Source organism: Peromyscus maniculatus, chromosome X (genome assembly GCF_049852395.1).
Source record: "Peromyscus maniculatus bairdii isolate BWxNUB_F1_BW_parent chromosome X, HU_Pman_BW_mat_3.1, whole genome shotgun sequence".
Lineage (NCBI taxonomy): Eukaryota > Metazoa > Chordata > Mammalia > Rodentia > Cricetidae > Peromyscus > Peromyscus maniculatus.
The window spans coordinates 141,364,676-141,386,127 of NC_134875.1; the positions used below are offsets into that span (position 1 = coordinate 141,364,676).

At 40.2% G+C, this 21,452-nt stretch overlaps 1 protein-coding gene across 2 annotated transcripts in view; it reads left to right on the forward strand.

Annotated features, from left to right (window-relative positions):
- The first annotated feature begins 241 nt into the window (after positions 1-241).
- Positions 242-21,452, forward strand: part of Huwe1 (HECT, UBA and WWE domain containing E3 ubiquitin protein ligase 1) — a 195,775-nt gene continuing 174,564 nt past the window's right edge. Inside the window, exons 1-2 of one of the 2 annotated variants that reach the window (XM_076562377.1) lie at positions 242-475; positions 2,425-2,610. The gene's annotated coding sequence lies outside the window, so the exon portion shown is untranslated. The remainder of the gene's footprint in view (positions 476-2,424; positions 2,611-21,452) is intronic. The other variant, XM_076562359.1, reaches the window with a different exon arrangement.

Below are 21,452 nucleotides of genomic sequence, written 5' to 3' on the forward strand. Positions count from 1 at the left end.
GTGTCCATAGTCAGGATTTGTGGGTCCAGGAATCAAGGGGTAGAAATAGGAATGATTCCATTCTCTATCACCCCTAGTGACCCACTTGGAAAGTCTTTGCTTTTTGTTCCTGTGCCTTTAAGTTCTGTTAGCCTAGAAGTATTAGTTCCAGATGGGGGTGGGGGATGGGAGAGTAAGGCGCATTCCTGCTAGGAGACAGGCAAACATTCCATTGACTCAGACTTCCCCACTTAGGGCTTCTGATGCCCTTAAGAATGAAGTGACAGTGTTAGGAGGGGTGATTGATCCCCCCAGACTACCAGGGGGAAATTAGATTGCTTCTCCACATGGAGGTAAGAAAGATTATGTCTGGGCTGCAGGAGATCTTTTAGTGTGTCTCTTGGTGCTACTATGCCCTGTGATTAAAGTCAACAGGAAACTAAAACACCCTAATCAAGGCAGGATGACAAAGGACACAGACCCTTCAGGAATGAAGGTATGGGTCACTCCTAAAGGAAAGAACCAAGAACTACTGAGGTGCTTGCTAAGGGTGGAGGAAGTTCAGAATGGGAGTAGAAGAAGGTAATTATAAATACCAGCTAAGGTCACATGACCAGTTGTAGGCGTGAGGATTGTAATTGGTATGAGTATTTCTGTCCTATTTTGTTAAGAATGTTTTTTTTTCAAGAATAATCAATCACTACTGTTATTATTGATGATCAATTTCCACTCTATAGTACAAGACACTTAGAATCTTGACAAGGGCCAGTAACCTGGGATCAGAGTCAGACCAGCTGGCTAGTCTCACCTTGTATCCCAGGTGGCCCTGTGATACCAACCAAGCTAAAAGTCCCTTTTTCTTAAGGCTGTAAGCCATGGCATCAGGTCTCTGATAGGTGTCCATCTGTTTCAGTCTCCGAAATTGCTGCACAAGCTCGTGAAACCTAGGAAAGAGCCTGGAGACAGGCACAGTCTGGTTATTCGATATTGTCATAAACATGAACCACGTCCTCATGTTTGTTGAGAGCCTGGATGAGCCTGGATTGTAACTGGCATGAGTGTTTCTGTCCTATTTTGTTAAGAATATTTTTGTACATATATTAAGCAGATATTTGTGTTTTCTTTCCCCTATTTCTTTATCACATTGTATAATACATCTGAGATAATATCAATGGTCATCATATTGTTATTAGATGCTAAAAGACTAAGCACTCCTCAAGGAACATTGCCATCCATTCTAAAATATGTAGTGCATTTGTGGTTGTACATGGGGAGTTATATCATGTTAGACAGAATTATGACCTATTATTGTTTTTATTTGGAAATTAAGCATGACATAAGATGTGATTGTATGTCAAGCTGACAATAGATTGACTTGTGATGATTAACCTTGGTTGTCAACTTGACTATACCTGGAATCAACTAAAACCCAAGCAGCTGAGCATGCTTGTGAGACAATTTCTTGATTGGATCATTTGCAGTTGGAAGATGCACCCCAAATTTGGGCCACACCTTCTGTGGCATGGAAGAGGGAAGCTTTTGCTTTTTGCCTGCTTGCCCTCACTCTTGCTGGCAAGTTCATCCATCTTGCTGCCAAGACATTCCTTCCCTAGAATTAAAATCTACTTCTTCAAGATTGTGACACAGGCTTGACTCAGTGCTCTGGGAATTCTCCACCACTCCAGCACCAGATTGGGGCTGCTGAGACATCTAGCCTTGAGAATTTAAAGAACTAGCAAATTCTTGGCCTTTCCTCTAGGAAACAGCCACTGTTGGACAAGCTGGACCACAGCCTGTAAGGCACTCTACTAAATCCCACATATATGCCTGTTCACACATTCTAACAGATCTTTAGAGAGCCCTGACTAATATATGTACTTTCTTTTTCTTTTCTTTTCTTTTTTTTTTTTTTTTTTTTTTTTTTTTTTTTTTTTTGGTTTTTCGAGACAGGGTTTCTCTGTGTAGCTTTGTGCCTTTCCTGGATCTTGCTCTGTAGACCAGGCTGGCCTCGAACTCACAGAGATCGGCCTGCCTCTGCCTCCCAAGTGCTGGGATTAAAGGTGTGTGCCACCACCGCCTGGCTGAGTTAAGTTTTTCACTTGTCTTTATTTCAGCTTGAGTTTTCTTCAATATTTCTATCTCATTACCAAATTCTGATTTCAAACCCTAAATGGTCCACATCATTTTATTCAACCATATATTTACATTTTCTTGGACTTCACTTAGCTATGTATTATTATCCTCTTTAAGTTTATGAAGTGTTTGTGTTGTCTTTAAACTCTTGGAATTCTTTGATAAAGTTTATGATTGTTCTTCTAAGTCTGTGTCTCTGTGGAATCGATTCATCTAGGTAATTTCCATTAGAGAACGTTTCTATAGAACTAGTAAGTGCTGAGAGAAGCGGACATAATTTCTTGAATTTTCATATTGTTTGTGCATTTGCAGTGTGACCTGGACATGTGGATTCCTTTCACTGGTTTTGTGTTGGATGTGAGAGTCTAGTCTGCTTCAAGCTGCACCAGTGGAGAAACTACGTGCCTGGAGCTCGGCCTGGGGTGTGGAGATGATGCTGATGAGTGTGGCTCGGGGCACTCACTAGGCAAACCTGGTGAATGAGCTTTCCATCCAGAGGTAGGCCTAGGACTGTAAGCATGGCACTGGGAGGCTTAATGCTGGGGGGGGGGGGGAACTCATCTAAGAGAACAGTGTTGGAGCTAGGCCTAGGAGTGTGGGGATGGATCTGGTGGAGAAGGCTCTAGGGGCCTCTTTTTACAAAGCTAATATTGCCCTGATACCCAAACCAGATACAATGAAACAAAACAGGAAAATATGAACAGATCTCCTTAACGAAGACAGACGCAAAAATTTGCAACAAAAAAATTGGAAAGTGAATTAAAGGACATATCAAAAAGACCATTCATTGGCCATCTAGATGGTTCAGTTGGTAAAGATTCCTGCTGCCAAGAAGGAAGTATTAAGAATCAAGTATCCTTAGCCATTGCCCCAGAGGTCAGCTATAACAATACATGTAAAATTTCAGGACCAAACTACTGGAAATCATTGTGGAGAAGTCTCAAAATGCTCAAAGTAGATTTACTTTGTGACCTAGATATATCATTCATTAGCATATACCCAAAGGACTCACTATCTTACTACACATTTACTTGTTCAGCCATGTTCATTGCTACTCTATTAACAATAGCCAAAAGATGGAAAAAAACTTAAATGTATTCAACTGACAAATGGATGAAATTATGAAATCGATATGTATATAGATGGACCTTGGAAATATTCTATTGAGTGAGGTAACCCAGACCCTTAGAGACAAATGCCAAATGTTCTCTCTCATCTGCAGTTCCTAGATCCAAATATTCGTATGTGAGTATACCATATGAATAACCACATAAAACAGGAAAGCATAAAGGGACCACAGGTAGGAATTGTGGGGGAGCTTGAGAAGGGAGTACAGGTGATATGAAGTGTGAAATTGAAAAACAGGGAAGAGGATTCTAGCTATGGAGCGGGGAGGGAGATCAATACAGAAAGGAGAAGGAGGAACAAGGTTCAAAGAATGCTAAAGTTGTTTGCTAAATCTTCAAAGAATCCTATTATTTAATATTTACCCTGGACACAATACGAAGATCAAAGGATCATTGGGAGCCTAGCCCCCAATGAATACTTATACATCACAGCTCCAGCATCTATGGCTCAGTGAACATCAAAGAGGCAAAAGGATTGTAAGGGCCAGAATACTAGGAAGAAAGCTGTCAAATAGTCTCTCCTAGAAATGGCTGTATTGATGGAACTCTGTGAGTTCAAGGCCAGCCTGGACTACATAGTTCCAGGACAGCCAGGGCTACATAGAGAGACTTTGTCTCAAACCAAACAAAACAAAAAAGAAATGACCACATAAACCAGACTGGAACGATATTGATATCAATAAACATGCTAACAACTAAGAGGGAAAATTTCACCAGGAGAGGGTGTCCCACCCCTAAACAAAGAACTATAGACAACTAATGCCTGCTGGGAGAGGGAAAATTAACCTCTTGTAGGGATGAGCACCCTAATTGATTATCTAATACTAAACGGTCAGCCCTGAAACCAGATACACAAGGACAACAAAAATTGACTCAGCAGGTTATATTTATGTTTGTGCATGTGTGTCTGCATCAATAATAATCAAAGCAAAAGAGACTGTCAATTTGAGAGTGGGGCAGGACATGAAAGGGGTTGGAGAGAGGGTACCTGGGAAGGACTAGAAGGAGGAGAGAAAAAGGGTGAAAGTGATGGAATTCTATTTTAATTTAAAATGTATGAGGAAAATGATTTTAATGTAACATTCACCAAGGAGAGGCCACTCTCTTCAATAACTGTGCTAAAATATTAGATATTCACATAAAAATGTAAGGCTAGTCACTGGGCATTCATTGGACATAAAGGTGCATATCTTTAAGCCCAGTACTCAAGAGCAGAGTAGGAAGATCTCTGAATTCAAGGCCATCTGAGTCACATGGTGAGTTTGAGACCAGCCATAGCTACATAGTGAGACCCATTCTTTTTTTTTAAGAAGTATTTGTTTATTTATTTATAATGTTCTAAATATACATATATAATATAATATATACACACATATACATGTGTTATATTGATGTATTATATATATGTGTGTGTGTGGTACGTGTACCTTCTACCTGTGGAAGTCAAGGGTTTTAGATCCACTTGAGCTTGATTACAGGTAGTGATGAGCTGTCCAATACAGGTGCTGGAAACCAAACAGGCCATCTGTAATAACAGTGTATGTTCTTAGCCACTGAGCCATCTTTCCAGTCCCATTATTTTTTATTTCTTTTTTTTGTGTATGTGTGGTCTGATTGTTCTTTATTTTATATCTAGAATCCACTTATGAGTGAGTACATACCATGACTGTCTTTCTGGGTTTGGGTTACCTCACTCAGGATGATTTTTTCTAGTTCCATCCATTTGCCTGCAAATCTCATGCTTTCGTTGTTTTTCTCTGCTGAGTAGTACTCCATTGTGTATATATGTACCACAATTTTTTCATCCATTCTTCTGTTGACGGGCATCTAGGTTGTTTCCAGGTTCTGGCTATTACGAACAGTGCTGCTATGAACATAGCTGAGCATGTATCTTTATGGTATGAATCAGCATTCCTTGGGTATATGCCCAAGAGTGGGATGGCTGGGTCTTGAGGTAGTTCGATTCCTAATTTTCTGATAAATCGCCATACTGATTTCCACAGTGGTTGTACAAATTTATATTCCCACCAACAGTGGAGGAGTGTTCCCTTTGCTTCACATCCTCTCCAACATTGACTGTCACTGGTGTTTTTGATCGTAGCCATTCTGACAGGTGTAAGGTGGTACCTCAGAGTCGTTTTGATTTGCATTTCTCTGATGATTAAGGATGTTTAGCATTTCTTTAAATGTCTTTCAGCCATTTGTGATTCTTGTTTTGTGAATTCTCTGTTTAGATCTTTAGCCCATTTTTTAATGGGACTGTTCAGTATTTTGATGTCTAGTTTCTTGAGTTCTTTTATATACTGTGGAGATCAATCCTCTGTCAGATGTGGGGTTGGTGAAGATCTTTTCCCATTCTGTTGGCTGGTGAGACCCTTTATTTTAAAAAAAAAAAAAAGAGCTGGGCAGTGGTGGCACTCGCCTTTAATTCCAGCACTCCGGAGGCAGAGGCTGGTGGATCTCTGTGAGTTTGAGGCCAGCCTGGGCTACAGAGCAACAGCCAGGGCTACACAGAGAAACCCTGTTTCAAAAAAAATTATGAGACTAGATCCCCAACTTTTTACTGTATATGAAAATCAACTCAAAGTAGACTAAAAGACCAAGTATATGACCCAAAACTATGAAACTACTAGAAAAAAAGATAAGTTATCATTAGCCTAGCACATGTTGGAGACAGGACAGATTGTAAATCAGAGGTTTGTGGATGGGTTGGTGTTTATGTTTCTCTTTTGGTATGCTGCAGAGTACCTTCCTGTACCAAAGACACTAGAAGATGGGGGTGAAGGTTTCTATGTAGGGACCATCTTGACAACTCCACGTTCAATGAATTGTGTGGGTGTTGTCTTCAGCAATGGGGCCTTGCTGTTTGTTTGTGGAGAGCAACTTATTATTTTGGCAACCACCTGGGTTGTTTGGGGATTTCCATGGGACCCCTTTGGCCAACAACTCAATTGGATATAACTCAGTCCTGGTACTGGAAGCTTCATTTGGTGACAAGAGATGGGCAGCTGGGACTCCATCTCCCTCATTATTTGGAGACTTCATTAGGATCACCTTCATATACTTTAGGAAGTTTCCACTGTAATATGTTTCCATACCACACCTCAAACACCCCTCAATTCTAGCTGTCTTTCCCTGCATTCCCTCTTTCAATCCTATCTCCCTTCCCAATTCACCACTTGATCCTTCCATTTCTGTCCCCCACTCATCTCTCATCCACCCTTGAATTCTATTTACCCCTTCTGGGGAGATCGATGTGTCTACCCCAGTCTTTCCTCTATACCTGACCTCTCTGGGACTATGGATTGTAGCTTGTTATCATTTATTTAATGGCTAATATCCACATATAAGTGAATACATGCCATATTTATCTTTCTTGGTCTGGGTTACCTCACTCAGAATGATTTTTTTCTAGTTCCATCCATTTTTCTGCAAATTTTACTATGTCATTTTTTAAGAGCTGAGTAATATTTCATTGTGTAAATGAACCATATTTTCTTTGTCCATTCTTCCTTCTGTTGAGGAAAATCTAGGTTGCTTGCAATTTCTGTCTATTGTGAATAGAGTAGCAATAAACATAGTTGAGCAAGTGTTCTTGTGGTAGGATGGAATATCCTTTGGGTATATGCCCAAGAATGGTATAGTTGGGTCTTGAGGTAGATCAATTCCCAAATTTCTAAGGAACTACCATACTGATTTCCATAGTGACTGCACAAATTTGCACTCCTGCCAGTAATGGAGGAGTGTTCCCCTTGCTTCATATCCTCCCAAGCATGAACTGTCACTTGTGTTATTGATCTTAGCCATTCTAACAGGTATAAGACGGAATCACAAAGTAGTTTTGATTTGCACTTTACTGATGGCTAAGGATGTTGAACATTCTTTAAGTGTTTCTCAGCCATTTGGGTCTCCTCTATTGAGAATTCTCTGTTTAGATTTGTACCCCATTTTTAATTGGATTTTTTATGTCTAGTTACTTGAGTTTGTTGTATATTTTGGATATTAGTCCTCTATCAGATACAGAGTTGAAAAAAAACTTCTCCCATTCCGTAGGCTGCCACTTTGTCTGAATGACAGTGTTCTTTGCCTTACAGAAATGTCTCTGTTTTATACAGTCCCATTTATTAATTATTGATCTTGGTGCCTGCGCTTATGTTTTTTTTCCCTGTGCCAATGAGCTCAAGGCTACCCCCCCCCACTTTCTCTTCTATCAGGTTCACTGTATCTGGCTTTATGTTGAGGTCTTTGATCCATTTGGACTTGAAATTTGTGCAGAGTGATAGATATGGATCTATTTGCATTCTTCTGCATGCAGTTGTCCATTTGGACCAGCACCATTTGTTGAAGATGCTGTCTTTTTTCCAGTGTATTTCTACCTTCTTTGAAGGAAGTCAGATGTTCATAGATATGTGGATTTATGTTTGGGTCTTAAATTTGATTCCATTGATAGACATGTCTTTTTTGCCAATACCATGCTATTTTTATTACTATAGCTCTATAGTACAACTTGCAACCGAGGATAGTAATACATCCAGAAGTTCTTTGATTATTCAGGATTATTTTCATTATTCTGGAATGAATACCAGCTATACCACTCTTGGGCATATACCCAAAGTATATTCCATCCTACCACAATAGACAGAAAATGCAATTATTGAATTTAAATAATTAATAATGAAAAAATTGCAGAAATTGCAATTGCAATTGTTTTGTTTCCATATGAAGCTGTAGATTATCCTTCCAAGATCTGTGAAGTATTGTGTTGAAAATTTGTTGGTGATTTCATTTAATCTGTAGGTTGCTTTTGGTAGGATGGATCTTTTTACTATGTTAAGTTTACCAATCCAAGAGCATGAGAGATCTTTTCATCTTCTGATATCTTCTTCCATTTCTTTCTCCAAACACTTGAAATTTTTAGCATACAAGTTTTTTGCTTGCTTTGTTAGAGTTACCCCAAGATATTTTATCTTATTTGAAGCTATTTTAAAAGGTGTCGTTTACCTGATTTTTGTCTCAGTCCATTTGTCAGTTGTATATAGGAGGGCTACTGAATTTTGTGAGTTAATTTTCTATCCAGTTACTTTGCTGAAAGTATTTATCAGCTGCAGGAGCTCCCCAGTGGAATTTTTGGAGTCACTTGTGTGTTCTATCATATCATCTGCAAATAAAGATATTTTGATGGGTTGGGGATTTAGCTCAGTGATAGAGTGCTTGCCTAGCAAGCACAAGGCTCTGGGTTTGATCCTCAGCTAAAAAAAAAAATGAAAGATGAACTAGTCTTCCAGAGTATCCCTTAAGTTGAAGAGGCACATGAACGTGAAGAAACAGCTTTAAAGAAGTTGATGGGAGCCAGGTGGTGGTGGCACACGTCTTTAATCCCAGCATTCTGGAGGCAGAGGCATGCGGATCTCTGTGAGTTTGAGGCCAGTCTGGGCTACAGAGTGAGTTCCAGGACAGGCTCCAATGCTACACAGAGAAACTCTGTCTTGAAAAACAAACAAACAAACAAAAAGATATTTTGACTTCTTCCTTTACAATTTGTGTCCCCTTGGTTTCCTTCAGTTGTCTTATTGCTCTAGCTAAGACTTCAAGTATATTGAATAGTCATGAAGAGAGTGGACAACTTTGTCTTGTTCCTGATTTTTAGTGGAATTGCTTTGAGTGTCTCTCCATTTAATTTGTTTGCTATGTACTTGCTATAAACTACCTTTATTATGTTTAAGTGTGTCCATTGTATCCCTAATCTCTTCATGAAATTAGTTCATGAAGGGGTTTTGGATTTTGTCAACGGCCTTTTCTGCATCTAATGAGATGATAATGTGGGTTTTTTTCTTTCAGTTTGTTTATATGGTGGATTACATTTATTGATTTTTGTATAATTAACAATCCCTCATCTCTGGGATGGAACCTACTTAATAATGGTAGACAACCTTTTTGATGTGTTTATGGATTCAGTTTGCAAGTATCTTACTGAGTATTTTTTAAATTTATTTATTATGTATGTATCCATGGCTACCAGAACTCATTACAGATGGTTGTGAGTCACCATATGGTTGCTAGGAATTGAACTCAGGACCTCTAGAAAAGCACCCAGTGCTCTTAACCTCTGAGCCATCTCTCCAGAATCCAGTTTATTATAAGCCATATTACTGAGTATTTTGCATCTATGTTCACAAGGAAAATTGATTTGTTATTCTCTTTCTTTGTTGAATCTTTAGGTGGTTTGGGATCAGGGTGACTGTAGCCTCATAAAATGAATTTGGCAATGTTCCTTCTGTTTCAATTTTATGGAATAATTTGAAGAGTATAGGCGTTAACTCTTTTTTGAAAGCCTGATTGACTTCTGCACTAAAATCATCTAGCCCTCGGCTTTTCTTGGTTGGGGGACTTGTATTTATTTATTTTTATTATTAAGAAATTCTCTATTCATTTTACATACCAACCATAGATCCCCCTCTCCTCTCTCCTCCATCCTCCCACCCCCAGCCTTCCCCCCCAGGTTCCCCCCAACTCACCCCTAATTCCCACCTCCTCCAAGTCAAGGTCTCCCATGGGGAGTCAGCAGAGCCTGGTACATTCAGTTGAGGCAGGTCCAAGCCCCTCCTCCCTACACCAAGGCTGCCCAAGGTGTCATACCTTAAGCACTGGGCTCCAAAAAGCCTGCTCATGCACCAGGGACAGATCCTGATCCCCCTGCCTGGGGGCCCAGTTGGGGGACTTTTAATGACTACTTCTATTTCACTAGAGGTTATAGTTCTATTTAAATTGTTTATCTGATCTTGATTTATCTTTGGCAAGTGGTACTTGTTGAGAAAATTATCTATTTCTTTTAGATTTTCCAATTTATTGGAGTAGACGTTTTTAAAGCATGTTCTTATGATTCTCTGGATTTCCTCAGTGTCTGCTGTTATGTCCCCATTTTCATTTCTGATTTTGTTAATTTGGATATTCTCTCTCCACATTTGGATGAAGGTTTGTTTATCTTGTTGATTTCTCAAAGAACCAACTCTTTATTTCATTGATTCTTTGTATTGTTCTCTTTGTTTCTGTTTTATTGATTTCAGCCCTCAGTTTGATCATTCCCTGCCATCTGCTCCTCTTGGATGTGATTGCTTATTTTCGTTCTAGAGGGTTCAGGTGTGCTGTTAAGGAACTAGTATAGAATTGCTCCAATTGCTCCAGGTTTTTTTGCAAGCACTTAGTGCTATGAACTTGCCTTCCAACTACTTTAACTGTGTCACATAAATTTGGGTGTGTTGTGTATTCATTTACATTCTCTTCTAGAAAGTCTTTAATTTTTTTCTGAACGTCTGTCTGGACCCATTTTTCATTCATTAGAGAGTTGTTCAATTTCCATTAGCATGTAAGCGTTCTGTTGTTTCTGGTGTTGTTGATACCCAGCTTTAATCCATGATGATCTGATAGGATACAGTGAGTTATTTCAATTTTCTTGTATCTGTTGAGACTTGCTTTGTGTCCAAGTGTGTGGTCAATTTTGGAGAAAGAACCATAAGATGCAGAGAAGAAGGTATATTCTTTTGTGTTTCAGTGAAATGCTCTGTAAATATCTGTTAGGTCCATTTGGTTTATAACTTGGTCAATAAACTTAAATTTTAACTTAATGTCATGATGGAAGTTTTGCTTGGTAGTAGTGTGTAACCACTGCCCTGAGTTCAATTACTAGCAACAAAAGAAGCTAAAAAACAAAAATGGCAAAATGATAAGGAAAGTGTAAATAAAGTAAGACAAGTAGTAAGTAGTTATTGGCTAAAATATAAATAAAATAAAATCTCCGGTGAAGAAATAAAAATAATGGAGGTGCCGGGCAGTGGTGGCACATGCCTTTAATCCCAGAACTTGGGAGGCAGAGCCAGACAGATCTCTGTGTTTTCGAGGCCGGCATGGTCTACAGAGTGAGATCCAGGACAGGCACCAAAAAACTACACAAAGAAACCCTGTCTGGGGCGGGGGGGGGGGGGGGAGCACTTGCTGTTATTCCAGAAGACCCAAGTTCAATTTTCTGCAGCCATGTCAGGCAGCTCACAAGTACCTATAACTCCAGCTTCAAGGAATTGAAACCTTGTTATGATACCTGAAGGCACACACATACAGACTTGGCATACACAGACACACACACACACACACACACACACACACACACACACACACATATATATATAAATATATATATGTAAAATAAAATCTAAGTGGTGGTGCATGCCTTTAATCCCAGAACTCTGGAAGCAGAGGCAGGCAGAGATCTCTGTGAGTTCAAGGCTAGCCTGATCAACAAAGAGAGTTCTAGGATAGGCAGGGTTGTTACACAGAGAAACCCTGTTGTTGTAGAATATTATTTTAAGATATGGGTTTTTTTGTTTTGTTTTTATTTTTTGGTTTTTCGAGACAGGGTTTCTCTGTGTAGCTTTGCGCCTTTCTTGGAACTCACTTTGTAGACCAGGCTGGCCTCGAACTCACAGAGATCCTCCTGCCTCTGCCTCCCGAGTGCTGGGATTAAAGGCATGTGCCACCACTGCCCAGCTTAAGATGTGTTATATTTGTTTATGCTGTGGAACATTTGTTTAATGATGCAAAGATGTGCTGCATTCTTTTAGGTTGCATTTGTTTAACTCTGTGAAGCTGTGTTACTTTGTCTGTCTAAAACACCTGATGGTCTAATAAAGAACTGAATGGACAAAGCGAGTCAGGAGAAAGGATAGGCGAATAAATAGAAGAACTCTAGGAGGAAGAAGAAGGAACAAGAGAAGGAGGAGGATGATAGGGGACAGACAGACAGCCACACAGCTGGCCACACAGCCACACAGCCAGCCATGGAGTAAGAGTGGAAGTAAGATATACAGAAGCAAGAAAAAGGAAAAAGCCCAGAGGCAAAAGGTAGCTGGGTTAATTTAAAGTCAAGAAAATTGGCTAGAAACAAGCCAAACCTCTGTGTGTGATTTATCTGGGAGCTGGGTGGCAAGCTCCCAAAAGAGTGAAGGAGTAAAACAACATTTTGACGTTCCAATGTGGGGCTAGAGTAAAAGAAAATCCAACAACATCCTGTCTTGAAAATGCCACAATAATAATAATAATAATAATAATAATAATAATAAATCTAAAAAATATCTTTTTTAACAAACCAGGCAAGTAGGTGGATGAGGATCTCAACTAGATACCTGTAACCCCACGGGGAGGGGATCCAGGGCAGAGACAGGAAGGTGGCTGGAGCTTGCTGACTGCCTCAAGGGAATCAGGTGGAGAGTGACAGGACAGGACGCCTACGTCCTCCTCTGGACTGTGTATGCACAGGTACGTCCACCAGCACACATGCGTTCCCACACACATATACAAGCACACACTTTCATACATACTAAATATAAATAAATAAATAAATAAATACACCCTCTAGAAAATGAAAACTGACTGCTTAAAGTTTGTGTTCAAATGTTAAAAAAAAAGTATCTTTTTTAAAAAATAGAGGGAAGACACAAACAATATTAAGAAAGAAGAGTCCTCGCCCACTGTATTCCAGAGGTCAGCTTCAACAATACATGAAAAATTTTGGGGCCAAATATAGTGTGATGTGAAATCAGTGTGGAAAAACCTCAAGAAGTTGAAAGTAGATACACCATAAACCCAGCTGTAGCAATCCTTGGCATATGCCCAAAGGATTCAGTATTCTACTTCACAGTTACTTGCTCAGCCAAAACAGCTAACAAATAGTAACAACAAAAGTCCTGACTGAAAAACAGATAAAGAAAACATGGTACATATGCATAATGGAATTCTATTCAGTTGTGAAGAGAAGTGCAGTTTGCAGGTAAATGCATGGAACTGGAAAGTATTATCCTGAGTGGGGTAACACAGATCCAGAGAGACAAAAGCCACATGTTCTTGCTTACTTGTGGATTCTAGCTCCAAATCTTTAGAGAGGAGTATATAACCTGAAGTAGCCAAAGAAACCAGGAAAGAAGAAGGGGACTATCGGGTAAGGGGAGCATGAACTCTAGAAAAGGGGTTAGTGGGAGACAGAGGCTATGAAGTTGGCAAGAAGAATAATGGGGGGGGGTTGTCACTGGGGAGAGGTGAAGAAGGGTAATAAAGTAAGTGAGAGAGGGGAGAAAGAGAAGTAAATAACACTAAAGATGCTCAATAAAGCCACAGGGAAACATGATATTTGGGAGCTTATAATGCATGTAATACACACACACACACACACACACACACACACACGTAAACTATATTTACATTTAGTTTATATGAAGTTAAGCCACACACAGAATAATGCTCCCTGCAAGAGCCATTGACTATCTAACAAAAACCTAAGGGCCAAACAGAGGCTCCCTTTGAGTTGGTGGTCACAGGAGTCCAAGAGATCCTCCAAAGAGTATGGGTTACTGCAATTGTCCTTGGGTGCCTCCTAGAACTTGAAGGTAAGATCCTATTGCCGAAGAAACTTTGGACAGTTGTTCTCTGAAATTTCATGAGCCAAACCTCTACTGTCTGCCTTTCCTCTGGTCTTCCGAATTTACAGCAGAATGGCCTACTATGCTCTCATGCTAGCATTCCAGGACTTCTTGAACCCACAGCTCCAAACTCTCCTACATTCTTCCTACAAACTTATGAGATGCAATGAAAAGTCCTAAGAGGGAAGTTCCTAGCTCTGTGTCTATATCAAAAATTTAGAAAGATCTAAAAGAAATGACTTAATGATGTACTTTTAGGACCTTGGAGAAAGAATAAGCCACACCTCCAAATCAATAAATGTAAAAGAAGACACAACAATAAATAAGAAAGTTATAGGTCAATGTCCATGATGAACATAGACCCAGATTCCTGCCAACAGTGCAGGCTCAGTGGTGCACGCCTTAATCCCAGCACTTGGAAGGCAGATCTCAAAGAACCAGTTCTAGAGCCACAGGTTCTTTGGATTGTTTTTGTTATTTCTATTAATTAATCTCTGCTGTGCTTTTTAAAAAATTATTTCTTGCCACCTACTGGATTTGGGTTTTGTTTGTTCTTGTTTATTTCCAACTTCTTGATTTGCATCATGATGTCATTTATTTGTGCTCCTTCTGATTGTTTAATGTAGGCACTTAGTGCTATAAATTTCCCTCACAGGACCGCTTTCAATGTATCCCAGATGGCTTTTTGTGTTGTGTCTTCATTTCCATTTAGTCCCAGGAAGTCTTAAATTTTCTTTCTTTCTTTTTTGGTTTTTCAAGACAGAGTTTCTCTGTGTAGCTTTGCACCTTTCCTGGAGCTCACTTGGTAGCCCAAACTGGCCTCGAACTCACAGAGATCCGCCTGCCTCTGCCTCCTGAGTGCTGGGATTAAAAGCGAGTGCTGCTGCCACCGCCACCACCACCACCACCACCACCACCACCACCACCACCACCCAGCTCAAATTTTCATTCTTGATTTCTTCTTTGACCTATTCATCATTCAGTAATGAGTTTTTTTAATCTCAATGAGTTTGCCTATTTACTACATGGTTTTTGTTTGTTTGTTTGTTTTGTTCTCCTTTAGGCTGTCAATTTAAACTTAAAATTAAACTTATATTGCATTGTGGTCAGATAAGATACAAAGAGTGATTTCAGTCTTTTTGAGTTTGTAAAGATTTGTTTTGTGTATTACAGGTTTTCATTTTTAGACAAATAGTGAAAAGCATGATTCCTTATAGCTCTTTCAGAAATCCTTGTTATTTTATCTACATTCCTCCTCCTTCTGTATTTACCTCCCTTCCCCCTCTCTTTTCTTACTCTCCCCTATCAGATCCCTTGTATCCTGCTATTGCCCTCCCTATCACTCCCCAACCCCAGGAGTCAAGCAAGTATCACCAACCTAATAGCTGACCAAACAGACTGCAAACTAAAACTAATCAGAAGATAAAGAGGGATGCTCCATTCTAATCAAGGGAACAATTTTCATTTGCAAGTGGTAATCAACTGGAAATAGCTTCTGGGTTCAGGATGGAGGCATGTGTCCACTTCTTTCAGCTCGAGGCCCCTCTAGGTCTGGGCACACCAGTGCAGGCCCTGGCACAAACCTTTAGCTCCAGCTCTCAAAAGGCAAAAGCAATCAGATCACTATGGGTTCGAGGCCAGTCTGGTCTACATAGCAAGTTCCGAGACAGCCAAGGCAACATAGTGAGATCTTGTCTCAAAAACAAAAACAAAATCAATTTTTATTTTTTCCCTTTTTTATTTTATTGAAAATAGATCATTTTCTCATACAATATATATCCTGATTATAGTTTTCCTTCCTTCTACTCCTCCCAGATCCTCTGAACCTCTCCTCCTCTCTGGATCCACTCATTTTCTGTCTCTTGTTAGAAAAGAACAGGCTTCCAAAAGATAATAACAAAACATAACACAATAAAATATAAGATGAAGTCTACATGGAACCCTCACCTGTTCATTCAAAAATAAAATTTTAAAAAACGGAGGCATACAGCATGTGGTGGCGCACGCCTTTAATCCTAGTACTCAGGAGGGAGGCAGAGGCAGGGGGATCTCTGTGAGTTCAAGGCCGGCCTGGTTTACAAAGTGAGTTCCAGGACAGCCAGGGCTAGTAGAGAGACTCTGTCTCAAAATAAATAAATACAGTAAATCTTTTTTTCTGTATATATTTTTTATTATCTTTATTTATTTTTTATTTTATTTTTTTATTATCAGCTTGATACAGTACAAATTCTTATCCTAATTGTGAAATGTTTCACTGAAGCTTGCCCAGTGATTGAGTAAACCCAAAACTTATCATAAGCCACAGTCATCCTAGGGTGTCCCGTGTCGTCCCCGGGGGGCCCCCCCCCCCCCGTCCCCTATGTAGCCTCCCTGGTTCTGTGGGTTGCAGTCTGATTGCAAAACAGTAAATCTAAAGGCAAATATAGTAACACACACATATAATACCAGCCCTTTGAAGGCCGAGACAGGAGAATTATAAGTTCTAAGCCGGTGGACTATATAGAAAGACTCTCCAAAACAAGGGAAGTCTAACTAAATGGTTTTAATATTATTTCTTCTCCTATTAATAATTAATAATCTCTTTTGAGACTCTTCTGACTCAGTGTTTTTAAATTAAGGTTCATGGCATTCTGGAGATTTAAAAACATTCATGGGGCAGGAGAGATGGCTCAGCAGCTAAGAGCACTGGCTGTTCTTGTAGAGGACCTAGGTTCAATTTCCAGTACCCATATGGTAGCTCAAAACTATCTGTAACTCCAGTCCCAGGGGATCTAACACCTTCTTTTGGCCTCCGAGGACACCAGGCATGCATATATGCAGACAAAACACCCGTACACATAAAATAAATAATCTCATCATTCAGGAGTTAGAGACAAAAAGATTGTGAGTTCCTGGCTTCTGTTATTTGTGAGGTAGACTAGATCGACCTTAAACTGATGGAGATCTTCCTGTCTCTGCCTGAGTTCTGGGATTAAAGGCATATACCACCATGCCTAGTAAATTCTTTTACTAATGAGACTGAAAACCCCAAAAGGGGCCCTCAAATTCCCAGGTATAACAACTCTGTTGGGACTCTCCAAAATTTCTAGCAACACACTTCTTTCCTGCTGTTTAAGTCTTTAGTCGGCAGAGAAATTAAACCTATTCCTCCACTCCAGACAGAGAGAAAACTCAGAGACATGGAACTGCCTCTGCCTCCCACAAGCTGGAATTAAGGGCATGTACCACCACACCTGGCTTTTCTGGGGTTTTGTTTATTTGTGTGTTAAGACAACGTTTCATTCTGTAGCCCAAGCTTGTCTCAAACTCATGGCAATCCTCCTGCCTCAGCCTCCCTAGCAGTTGGGATCACAGGTTTGTGTCATCAGACCCATCATTATTGTGCTGTGTATCCTGCAGGTCTTGCCACATAGCCAGAGATCTGAAGAGTTCTGAGGAAACTTCAGCTGTGTAACTGAAAGCCCCACCAAGAGATGGCATTTCCCTTGCATTCCTGATATGCTCCCACAGGCCCTGAGGTCGGTCGTAGTTTCTTTGCATCTTTATCTGTTCATTCCACCTTTGCTGAAACTATATCAATGGGATAGTTAGGTAGTGGCACTGTCATGTCTTTCATAGTGACATTTGCCCACATTACTCCTCCATGGAGTCACCATCTGCCTATAGTTAGAGACTTGGCCTGCTCCTGCTTTAACATGATTAAAGCTTCTCAGACATCTAAAAAAAAAAAAAAAGAGAGATTGTGAGTTCAAGGCCAGCCTGGGCTACATATCAAGACTCACATAAAACAAAGAAACAACAAAAATATTCTCAATTATTCAGAACATATTTTAATTTTGTAATTTGGATGACAATCTATTTATAATAAGCATATGCATGTTCTATATTTGGGTGACTACCCTATAATCCGGTTCAGCAATATAATTTTAATAACAATATCACTATTGATTTTTATAATAAGATTTGATGAAAGGCCTATCGTTTCAGTTGGTATAAAGCAGAACGATTGTTTTCTCATGCATTAACAGATGCTCCTATGACAAGTTCTAAGATACAAGTAAGGTAATGTTCCATTCATGAACTAGATGAACTTGAGATTTCGCTCTTTTCTGTGGTTCTAAATTTAGTTCTCTGGTACAAATTAATGTATCTCATGTCACTATTCCTCATGATGCATTAGCCTGGCAGGTCTCAGGCCACTGAACAGATATGCTACTATATTCAGTAGCTAGTCTCCATTACTTTGAAGGACCAGTGAATCTTCTTGTTTTCAGTCTTTGCATGTCCTCAAGGGCTTCTTCCTACAATGGGTATGTCACAATTTAAGCTCTTATAATCTACTACCACATTATGTATACACACACACACACACACACCTCACTTAAAGAGAAAGAAGGAAAGAGATTGGTCATCTTTTAGAAATGGAAAAAAAAATTCCTGTATGCTTTCAGGATTGAATCAGTGTCGACTGGTACCACGAAGGCATAGGAGGCTTTTCTTCCTCCTCCTCCTCCTCCTCCTCTTCTTTCACCTGATTTCTCAGCTTGACAGCATTCTGATTGCAAGGTAACTACAACAGTGCCAGTATAAGGGGAGGCTCTTCCTGTACATTTCTTTTTATTACTGAGAAAGAACTTTCCCAAAAGTTCCCCAAGAGACTTCTTCTCAGGTCTCAGAACTAAATCACATACTCATGTCTAAACTAACCACTAACAAGGAGAATGAGTCTTTCAGTACTTCTCCTTGACTATTTAAAATTCCACCATCACCCCAATATAAGCCCTTTCCCTAAACACGTGATCACAACAGGAGCAAAGCAGCAAGAAGAAGATGGAGCAGTAGATGAGAGCAGACGCAGCATCCTCTGCTTTACACACCTGCCCCTGGCTTCCCTACTTGCGGATTGTTTGGTTTAAGGGTGCTACACAGGAACTCACAGGGCTGTAGGTAGGGGAGCCCGTCTCCCCACTCAGATTCACTTCCCAGCTCCTTCACTCTCAGACAGGTTAGGTACTAAATTCCTCACTTTTGAGCAAAGCTCAAAAATCAGAATCTCTAAAGGGCTTTGTTCTTGCCTTCTCTTCTGGAAGAAAGTGGGGGCTTATTCCATCTACCCAGTAGTATATGGGGATAGTTTTCCTAAATAATGCCTGTATGAAAAAGTAATTTGGGTCGTTCACTTTACTGCACTTGTCTTACTTTCTGATTATACTTTGTACTTTAGAGGGACCCAAGTTCCTTACCATATGCAAGAAAATAGCTGTCTTGTGATTGCTTATAGAGCAACTCCAGTTTTCGTAACAGCACTCTGATTGCTACCCTAGCCTTTTCTGTCTTCTGTTGAGAGATGAGAAGCAGCATTTGCTACTTAGTAGTACTCAGGGTACTAGAATACTGAGTGGGGGGCAGTGCTCAAAGGCATTTTCCTCCAAGCCTGATGGCCAGAGTTCTCTCTGGGACTCATACAATATAGAGAAACAACTCCCACATGTTGTCCTCTGACTTCTATATGCATACAGTGGCATGTGCACATGGGCAACACACACACACACACACACTAAAATAAATAGATGTAATCATTTTTTAAAGGATACTGAGTAAAATTCCTGTAGACTCGGTAGAAAAGATACAGTGGTACCTGAATTCATCCCTGTTATGTTCATATGTAGTTCATCGAGGGATCAAAGACAATAACTTGATGAGAAAAATAAAAAGCACTCCAAAAATCTGCTTCCCCCACACCACTACTATTCATCCGTCCACAGATCCCCCCAAATCATCATGCAGGCTTTAACCTGAATTCAAACACTGTAGTTTGCTCTGGCTTATACAGGGCCAGTATCACTTCCTAGCTAGCTCTTTACACATTTCTAGTTTCCTCCAATCCTGCAGCAGAATATTAAAACCTTGGGGGAGGGGGGAAACAGAACTTTTGTCTCTTTTATCAGTTCCCTCAGCTCAGATTCTGCTCCTTCTGCTGTCCTCTGTTCTCCTAAAATGAGTTAGCAATGGAGAATTTAGTCCACATGACACAAAACAGCCCATGCAAAGGTCATGTACTACTCATTTCTGGGTGTTCATTTAAACCTATTTCCTCTGGTTGGGGACTTTCCCATCATGATTCTTGGAAGGTGGCAGAACCCATCTCTCACTTTCAATAAAAGTGCCTCTTTCAATCTCCTCCAAAGGTAGCGTTCTGAAACAAAACCGAATCAAGTCACTCTATGGAAAGATCCGGAGTTAGTCTTTCTGCTGTCCCTGCTCCAGTGCTCCCAAGGTGCTGCAGTGGCTCCTCATCAGACCAGTTCTGTGTTGTTCCTGCAAACAACACTGCGAACCTGCTCCTTTAGCCAGCCTACTGGATGGGGAAGCTACTTAGCATCTTTAATGAATTGTTTTGCTGCCTAAATCACACAGAGTCCACTTCTGTTGCTTGTATCGAAGAGCTACACTAATAGCTGTCTATAACTCTTTTAAAGCTTTGTCTTACTTCTGAGACTACCGGAAAGGACCGTATTTCCAGAGAGAGTTTCTACTGAAGGGAAATCTTTGTCATGTCTGTTTTGTTGTGAATAGCAAAATTAAAGACTATAAACCCACCCACTGTTGTCCCACAACATCTAATTTAGTGCCTGTGACTGCATATGTTCAGCAATGCTGGAAAGCCCCATTCAAAAAGCTTTTGCTCTGGTAAGAGACTTTATAATACTTCCTGAAATAAATAGATTCATGATGTTCTTTATATAGTAAACCTATATAAGCAGATTATTTTCAAATGATTTAAATGGTGGGGGAATAGACTAATAAAATGTAATGGATTTAATTGATTATGGGAGTTCCAATTGAGATGATGCAATAAGTACCTGGTATTTCGACTCCTGCTTCAATGTGTAATGCCAGGGGAGTTCAAAGTTGATCTTGCTACAGTTGAAATCTGGGTAGCAGCTCTTTAGAGGCCCTGTTTGCAAATGCTGTCACATTCTAAGGTACTAGAGGTGGGTCTTTTTTTTTTTCCAAGACGGGGTTTCTCTGTGTAGCTCTGGCTGTCCTTGAACTCACAGAGATCCACCTGCCTCTGCCTCCTGAGTGATGGGATGATGGGATTAAAGGCGTACACCACCACCACCACCACCACCACCACCACCACCACCACCACCACCACCACCACCACCACCACCACCACCCAGCTAGATGTAGGACTTTAACAATATAAAGCTTGGACAGACAATTGTCAACATGGGAAATCATAGTTCCTCTAACACTTCTCAAACTCTTTTGTAAAACATCTTAACCTCTTAAGTTTAATAACCAAACTCCTGATACTTCAGCAATGTACCTCTCTGCATCGGGGACAGATGAGAGTTCCACAAGGCAGTTCATGTTCTCTACCTCCATGAGACCGTCCTCCCAATACTGACCCTGTCCCTTCCCCCTTGTTTGTTTGGTTTTTGAGACAGGGTTTCTCTAAATAGTCCTGGCTGTCCTGGAACTCACTATGTAGATAAGGCTGGCCTTGAGATCCACCTTCCTCTCCTTCCTCTTCTGGGATCAAAGGCATGCACCACCACACCCAGCTGCTGTTCCTCTAAGGACCAACATCGAGTAATGATGTTTTGTCTTCAGAAAATTCTGAAGCGGCTCATAATAGGACATTAGCTAAATAAAATCCAAATTCCTTCCTGTATCTTAGACAACAGAGCTTATTTCTACTCTTTTCACATTCTAAATTATGCCCAGTGACATTGTTCAA